The sequence below is a fragment of the Etheostoma cragini genome, chromosome 5 (genome assembly GCF_013103735.1).
Source record: "Etheostoma cragini isolate CJK2018 chromosome 5, CSU_Ecrag_1.0, whole genome shotgun sequence".
In the NCBI taxonomy this organism is placed as follows: Eukaryota; Metazoa; Chordata; class Actinopteri; order Perciformes; family Percidae; genus Etheostoma; species Etheostoma cragini.
The window spans coordinates 6,977,129-6,985,489 of NC_048411.1; the positions used below are offsets into that span (position 1 = coordinate 6,977,129).

The following is an 8,361-nucleotide window of genomic DNA, read 5'->3' on the forward strand; positions in this document are numbered from 1 at the left end:
TGGAAAATGGCTGCAATGAAACAAAGAGTGAAAAATTTAAAGGGGTCTGAATACTTTCCGTACCCACTGTATATCTCATCCCTGGAGATGATATAAAGTCCAGTCCATAAAGGTTATGTCCAAACAGGTAGTTCTGTTGTTTTGAAAATACTGGTGTCAAATGCTGTTTTAAAAAAGTCAGTCTTTGATCACTTTCTTCTGTGCTACAGAAAATTTGAGTTCAATAATCTCTATTTTCTTTGTTATATTTCTTAAGGATGACATTTATGCCAGAAGGGAGTCCTCATTAAAGGACTGCATCTATCTGAATGAGAATCCCGACGTCTTGGTGCGGGAGTACACGGTGAGATTAAAACAAATGGTTGACCATTTTTGACCACCTATTTTGACACATTGTCTCTAACATTAGGGATTACAGTAGTGGGAAAAACAATTCAAATTTATTGAAAGAAGCCAAATTTCACCATCTTTCAACACTGCTCTGACCCTCTTCTGACAAGGGTAGAATTGGGGCCGGGATATATCCTTGGAGTAAATCCAGGTTAATAATAAAAATTGTCCAGGAACATGAAAACAACTTCCAGAAAAAGTGTAGATGAAAATTCAATCTTTACATTAGTTTGTAAAGATTGAATGCTCCTCTTCATTTGATCTGGAATCCTTTTTTTCTCCATTAATTGAGCATGAATGGCAGCATGGCAGGGCATTGGTTGACTGTAGTAATCTGCTATGCTGCTTACATGTGTTTAAATAAACTGTAGCAATCGCTGAATTCAAAAGCGATCAGTTCTTTTTATTTTTTTTAAAGCTTCAAGAAATGTTTTTATCTTTAACCAGGACATGACTAAGGCTACTGCACTGAGTGCCATCATGAAAACTACAGTGGGAATCTATGTCACCAGAGAGACGCCAGGCAATTACTTTTCTGCTGTTGGCATCATCTAGGGTGGTTCTTCAAGATCTGGATAACATGGCCCTTGCAACAGCCTAGCTGTTTGGACTTTGTTACTCTTTGAACATGAGGTATCCGTCATAGCTCCGCTACACTTTCGTAGTGATTCAAAAAGTGTTAATGGAGTTGGATGTGACTCAACTCTCAAGGAAAGCCCAAAGCTTAAAAACAAAACTGCTCCAGTAAGGAGAGCTCACTGTTGTTTTGCATTTAAGGCCAATTCTTCATTCCTTAACTGCCATGTTGACGGGCCACTTATTTTCCCCTCTTCAAGACTCTGATTGGCAACTTTCTTCAATCTTAGTTTCTACCTGTCTTAAAGGTGAAGAGATGGAAAACTGCACACAGTCTAAATAGTGCCATCAGGGCCATGTTAAAACGGATCATTAGTTTAATTCAGTTGCAGTAATGAGTTTCCATACTTCTAAGAATACATCTCAGACTTGGCTCTTGAAGGGATCATTTTTTCTTTGTGTGCAGCCCCTATCTGTGGGACCAGGGATGGTTTTAGTCTACTATGTAATTTAGAAAACTTTAACCTTAGATTTTTTCAAGTTCAACCACTAATTTAATTCCTACAACAGTATTGCATTAGATATTGACACAGTCCTTAATCTCACAGTGGCTTGCATAAGTTTAAACACCCATGCTAAATTTGATTAAAAAGAGGAATAAAAAAAACATCTTTTGAAAATGGCCTTAATTCAAAAAATAGGAAAATCCAACCTTTAAGGAAACCAATTTTCCTTGTGAATGAATAATGTATTGTATATCTGTGTATGGTGAAGGGTATGTGCTGATGGGGTGTTGTTTAAATTCCAAAGGCCAAGGGAACTTTGTCAGGATGCATAGTATCCTTACCCATGAAATAACTGGCCTTTAATAATAAAAATGTGCCTGCCTCTATGGAAATTTAACATAGGGGGGTATATAGTTATGCTCCTGTTAAGGCACTAAGATTAATTTCCAAAAGATGTTTTTTTTTTAATCCTCTTTTTAAGCATGGGGGTGTACACTTATGCAAGCCATTGTATGTACAGGGCGAAAAACTGAAGGCCGCGTAACACTTAAACCTTGAATGTTAGTTAATGACCTGATTCTTTGTGAGTGTTGGAAGTTTTGTCTCTTGAATAAAGGTTTTGAAATGAAACTGGTAAGAATTGGTCATTTTAATGATTAAGAGAGTAAATAGAAAGGTATTAGACATTAAAATAAATGATTGCTGTAATGGCAATGTTAACTTATGATGTTGCGTTTCAAATCTGTTCTGTAGTGACATTGAATTGATAAGTTACAATTTGTTGTAAAATGGTGCTGCTTCTCCTTTAAGAGAAGCGTGTGCGTGTGGGGAGAGAGAGAGAGAGAGAGAGAAAGAGCGGGAGCGGAAGCTGAGTTGCGACCGGAGCAGAGTTAGCTAGAAAATTAAGTTGTGTTACACTGTGTTTGAAATAAAACTCCAAACTAAAGCCAAGCTCATCATTTTTGCACACAAGAAACGGGATTTTAAACCCGACGTTACCCTGGAGGACAAGTCTCCCCTGGTTGTGCGACCACGGTCGGAAAAAAAACAATCAGGAAAGGTTAACAAATTGCTACTTAATTTAATCTTGAAAATAGAGACTTTGAACATTATGTTTGTATTGTTCTCCTCAAAGATACCTCCAGTAACCTTTTTCAAAAGAAAAATGTTATAACGTAAGTTACGGAGGTAACTCCATATTCTATTAGCTATTGGGTTTATCCCTTCGCGCATGCGCAGTCGTGAAGATTTCTTTCCCGCCCTAGCGTCCAGCTCGGGCCTCAACTACGTCCGCATATACTGCATAAATACAGAGCGGACCCGTTGTTCGACTCCCAAAACATCAGCTTTTTCTTCAACTAATGTTCTAGAAGCAGGTGGCCCGGACCTTAGAGGGCTACGCCTATACTAATAGAATCTGGAGTTACCTCCGTAACTTACGTTCTATTTCGTATAGGCTTCTCCCTCTAAGGGCTACGCTGTTGGGTTAGGGCGAAGCTGATGTAGTCAATGCCACCTGCAGCATCAAGGTCCACAAGCCGAACATACACAACATAGCCCCAGCAACAATGTACAGAGGTTAGTCAGAGTCATTCTTCTGACAAAACCTGCCCTGCCAATGGCGTGGCCGGAAAGGTTCACGAGGCCCGCTATATGATGCAGTAGTACAATGATTAATGGGGGTTAAGCGTGATTGACCCTGTCGCGCATGCAACGGAGAGACATGATTACCTCCATGCATGCAACATGATTATGACAATAAATTAGATAAGAGCTCCGTCTCACAAGAAATACCCCAGATACAGGAGAGGTGAGACAGTTTTTTTTTTAACACATTCAGCTTGACATTACGCGTCACTGACTGTGGACAGAACCGCATGAGATATGGAAGATTCAGACATATCTCGCAGATAAAAGCGGATGAAGGGGCACGGAGAAGCCCAGGAAGCCGCCGCGCAAATGTCGGCTACTGCCATGCCTTTAAATAAAGCCGCAGACGCTGACAAAGCCCTCGTAGAATGACCCCGAATGTCTTGGGGGGTCTCTTTCCCTTCCGAGCTATAAGCCTCGGTAATAGCCTCGCACAGCCAGCGAGACAGGCGCTGTTTTGAGAGAGCTGATCCTTGGGAGTGTTCTCTATAATGCACAAACAGCTGCTGAGTTTTCCTGATATTTGCCGTGCGTAAAATGTATTGAGACAGAGCGCGCACCGGACACAACCGGTGGGAAGCCTCCTCCGCGCTGTTAGCGTGAGGTGAGGGAAAAAAACCCTCGAGGGAAAACACCCTCGACCGAAAAGAACTAGTTAAAGTCTTAGGTGTGAAGGAGGGGTTGGGCTGTAAGGTGGCTGCGCTCCCGTCCCCTCTAATGGAGAGGCAGGACGGAGAAACTGACAGTGCACATAAATCACTCACTCTTTTGGCCGACGTTAGGGCGAGGAGAAGTGCTGTCTTAAGCAACAGCATTCTGAGCGAAGCCTGAGACAAAGGCTCAAAGGGGGGTTTTCCCAGAGCCCGGAGCACCAGAGTTAGGTCCCATTGGGGAGCGAGGGGGCGAACAGCCGGTTTTATTTACGCCTAACACCCTTCAGGAAACGCTTCACCAGGGGATGTGCAAAAACTGTCCTCTCACCGAAACCTTCGCAACAGGATGAGATGGCTGCTGCATATGCTTTGACTGTAGATGGCGCCAAATCACTATCCACCAGAGTTTGTAGGTACGTCAGCACGAGAGGTAGGGAACACGATGTGGGATCTGTGTCCCTCTCTGTGCACCAGCGCTGGAAAGCTGACCAGCGCCCTGCGTAGCCTGCTATGGTAGAGGGGGCTCTGGAGCCCTGGATGGTGCGCACCACGGCGGGGGGCAAGCCTAATCGCTGTAAGCGCTCCCGCTCAGCAACCAGCCCCACAGTCTCTGACTTATCACTGGGGGGTGACAGATCGCACCGTTCAGCTGCGATAGTGCGTCTCCCCGCCACGGAATCTGCCAGGGGGGGGCCGCCAGCAACTTAACGAGGGTTGGGAACCAGGACGCGCTCGTGCGCTCCGGTGCCACCAGAACAATTAACAGACCCTCCTCCTGGACGCCCTCCAGGAGACGAGGGATCAGAGGGACCCGGGGAAAAGCATATAGGAGGGTTTTGGGCCAGGGTTTGTGGGAGAAGGCGTCTACGCCGAGGGGAGGGTTGTCCTGCGCGCTCAAGGAAAACCACAGTGCGCACTGTGTTCTCTCGTGAAGCAAACAGATCCACCTCCGCTTCCCCGAACCTGCTCCATAACGTTTGCACGATAGTGGGATTCAATCTCCACTCGTTGTGGGAGGGCCCCCCCCTCGACATCAGGTCGGCCGCCCGGTTCAAAATCCCGGGGATATATACTGCTTTGAGGGACAGCAGGTGGCTGTGTGCCCACAGCAGGAGGCGTCTGGGTATTTCTAACAGCTGGGCTGAGCGTATGCCGCCCTGGCGGTTTATGAATGCCGCCGCCGTGATGTTGTCTGTCCGTACTACAACATGTCTCCCCGTCACCACTGGTGTAAAGTGTTTCAACACTTTCAACACCGTGGACAGCTCCAGGCAATTTATATGAGGGAGGGGGGGAGGAGGCCAGGCCCCTCCCACCACCTGTGACTCGCACATTCCCCCCCAGCCAGTGAGGGACGCGTCTGTGTACACCGTCACATATGACGTCACTCTGCCCAGGGGAACCCCGGAAGTCAGGCTTTGGGGGTTCCCCCAGTATGTCAGGTCTGATTGGAGGGAATGAGGGATGGACAGCATTCGCTGTTTGTGGCGAATGGGATCGAGCCGCTGGCGGTGAAATCACCTCTGGATTTTCCTCATGTGGAGGAGACCCAGGGGGACCACTGTGTGTGCCGCGGACATCATGCCCAATAGCCGCATAACTGACAGCGCTGACACTGTCGTGCGCGGCCTGAAGCGGGACAACAGAGAAGTCAGGGCTTCCCGTCTCGGTGCTGACAGCCTGGCTCTCATGCTGATCGAGTTCATGTCTACGCCCAGATAGACTGTCGATTGTGCGGGGACAAGAGCGCTCTTCTTCCAATTTATGGTAAAACCCAGCGTTTGCAGGTGCTGCAGAACCTCCATAGTGTGCAGCGCCGCCTGCTCCCGAGAGGGGGCTAGAATGAGCAGATCGTCCCAATAAAAGAGGACTCTGATGCCCCTCAACCGTAGAGGCTGGAGCGCCGTTTCCATGCACTTGGAAAAGGTGCGGGGGGCTAGTGAGTAACCGAACGGCAGACGGTTGAACTGGAAACGGGCCCCTTGGAAGGAGAAACGCAGGAATTTCCTGTGCCTGGGAATGATTTGGATGTGAAAGTAAGCATCTTTCAGATCCACGGATGTAAACCATTCTTTGTGGCGCACACATTCCAACACGTGTCTGATGGTGAGCATGTGGAAGGGGCGCTCCATGACATATCGATTGAATTTTGACAGGTCGAGGATGGAACGCAGTCCTCCTGACTTCTTCGGGGTGAGAAAATAGCGAGAGTAAAAATCCTCGTTTTCCTCCCCTGGAGGGAAGCGGGAAATAGCTCCGCTCGTCAGCAACCCTTCTAGCTCTGACGTCATTGCGTCTGACTCTGCCAGGGATGACACCGTCGTCTCCAACACACCTGTGAAAGAGGGCGGGGGGGAGGCGAACTGAAGTGTGTAACCCCGTGTTATCAGCTTTGACATCCACGAGTCCATGTGTGTCAAGTCAATCCATGCTGCGCTGCGCTCTGACAGCGGGCGGGCACATGTCTGAGTGCTGTTCACTGACATGGCCAGCAGGGAGCGCAGAGCCCATTCCGCCGCTGGGCGAGACGAGTGATCGCGTCGCCCAGCCCATGGTAGGGCTTTTTCGAAAGGGCAGTGGCCGGTCGCCGCCGTGTGGGGCGGGAGCGGTCACTGGGTTAGCCCGGCCCCGCCCCGCCGGCATCGCCGTGGGTCGGTGGGTGGACAAGCGTCGTCGTCCACCGTAGGTGGACGCTCATTTCCGCTGCCCGCGCAGCTGTGGCGCAATGGCGACCCGCTGAAGGCAACGGCCTGGTGTGTGTTGTGTGGGGAACGACTGTCATAACAGCGCTCTGTTTAGAGCAAACAGGGGCTGTTTGGCCGAGGGGAAACAGCTCTTTAGATGGGAGGGAGTGGCCCTTAAAAGGGCCGTTGTGTTTCCGACTCTCAGCAGAAGAGGGACAGCCGATCCCCGCGTCCCGTCATTGCCACCGCCGCTGTTGTTTGCTGGGTGGCTCGGGAGGCGGGTTGGACCAGGTGGGGGCCGCTCTCATGGTCCTCCGGCCTCGTGCAGGTTGACGACCGTGTGGCGTCGTCTGTCGCTGCGGAGGGGGACCGGGAGGGGGCCCCGACGCGGAAGCTTGGGAGGACGCAGCCGTAGACGATGCTGCGGGGCGCTTCCGCTTGTGTCGGTTGTCATGTCGACGGTGGTGTTGTGGAGGAGGAGCCTTCCTCAATCTCCGTGGCAAGCTCCGAGGGGGAGGGCGCCGGGAGTGGTGGCCATTGCGGAGACGGCGGAGGCCAGTAAGGCGATGTTGTTTTGTGCCGCCAGCCCCTGGGCGGCACATTGGTGGGCCCGGTCGGTGACTTGGGCGCACACTTGATCCTGGGGAGAGGGAGGCGTGGGCTTCCGGTGGCCGAAGAAAGTAGCTTTCGGAAGCAAAATGGACGCCAGGCTCCCCTCCAGGGGAGGAACTGAAGGAAAACCTGCGTCTGTATCGCCCTGAACCCGAGTAAACGGAGCATAGCGCGAGACGGGAGCCTTCAGTTTCCCCGGCTGGGAGAAAGCCTCCTCCACAAAAGGCCCAAGCTCCACGAAGCGCGGCCAGAGTGGGGCCCGTGAAGATGGCGGCTCCTGCGCGTAAACATCACCGCTCAAAAGGCCGCGAGCGGGGTCTGGCAGCTCCGCCGGGAGCGCTATGCCTCTCAGCTCCGCCGCCTTCTTGATGATCTCTGGTCGGCGAAAAGAGCCTTAGCGGTGGAGGCCGGAGCCGGGTGGGGCAAAGGGGAAGGCCGCTCGGGCGGTGCCCCAGGCCGTTTGGGAGACGAGGAGAGCTCCAGCGGAAAAGCGTCAATCGCCGTCTCAAGGCCCAGTCCTCCCAAGGGGGAGGAGGGGGATCCTCCCAGAGGGGAGGAGGGGGATCCTCCCAGAGGGGAGGAGGGAAAACCGGTGATGGAGGCGCTGTCGGAGAGAGCGGAGTCAGCGGACTCATGCTCGTCGAAAACGCCGTCCGCCAGCGGTTCCAAGGCGCCGCCGGAGTCCTGTCTGTCTGCCCAGCTGCCGTCTCCGTCCCCGCTAGCCTGGCAAACCAGAAAAGCTTCCGCCCATCGAGTTAGCTTTTAGATGACAGGCGGGCGCAGAACTGGCAGAAGGCATGGCGGGTGAGAGCCTGGCCGGCGTGAACGGCACCCAGGCAGGCCTCGCAGCGGGGATGGAGGTCCGGCGGGAGGATGTAGCCGGTCCGGCAGGAGGGCAGATGCGGGCGCCGGCGGAAGGTCTTGGACTTGACTTCATACTGCGAAGTTGAAGAAAAAGTGGGAGTCGAACAACGGGTCCGCTCTGTATTTATGCAGTAAATGCGGACGTAGTTGAGGCCCGAGCTGGACGCTAAGGCGGGAAAGAAATCTTCACGACTGCGCATGCGCGAAGGGATAAACCCAATAGCGTAGCCCTTAGAGGGCGAAGCCTATACGAAATAGAACTATTTGTTATAGTGTACTGAGCACCTGGCCCATACTCTGAATTGTTATCCGAATTTGCAGAGTTTTTGTCAAACTTAGTGCTAAAAGCGGACAAAGTTCTTATTGTAGGGGATTTTAATATTCATGTGGACGATGAGAATGATAGCCTTAGTACTGCGTTTATCT

General features: G+C 51.0%; 1 long non-coding RNA gene across 2 annotated transcripts in view; it reads left to right on the forward strand.

Annotated features, from left to right (window-relative positions):
- LOC117944787 overlaps window positions 1-1,561 on the forward strand; it is a 4,839-nt gene extending 3,278 nt beyond the window's left edge. For both annotated transcript variants that reach the window (XR_004656650.1, XR_004656649.1), the window contains 2 exons: window positions 257-343; window positions 838-1,561. This is a non-coding gene — a long non-coding RNA (uncharacterized LOC117944787). The remainder of the gene's footprint in view (window positions 1-256; window positions 344-837) is intronic.
- Window positions 1,562-8,361: the final 6,800 nt, after the last annotated feature.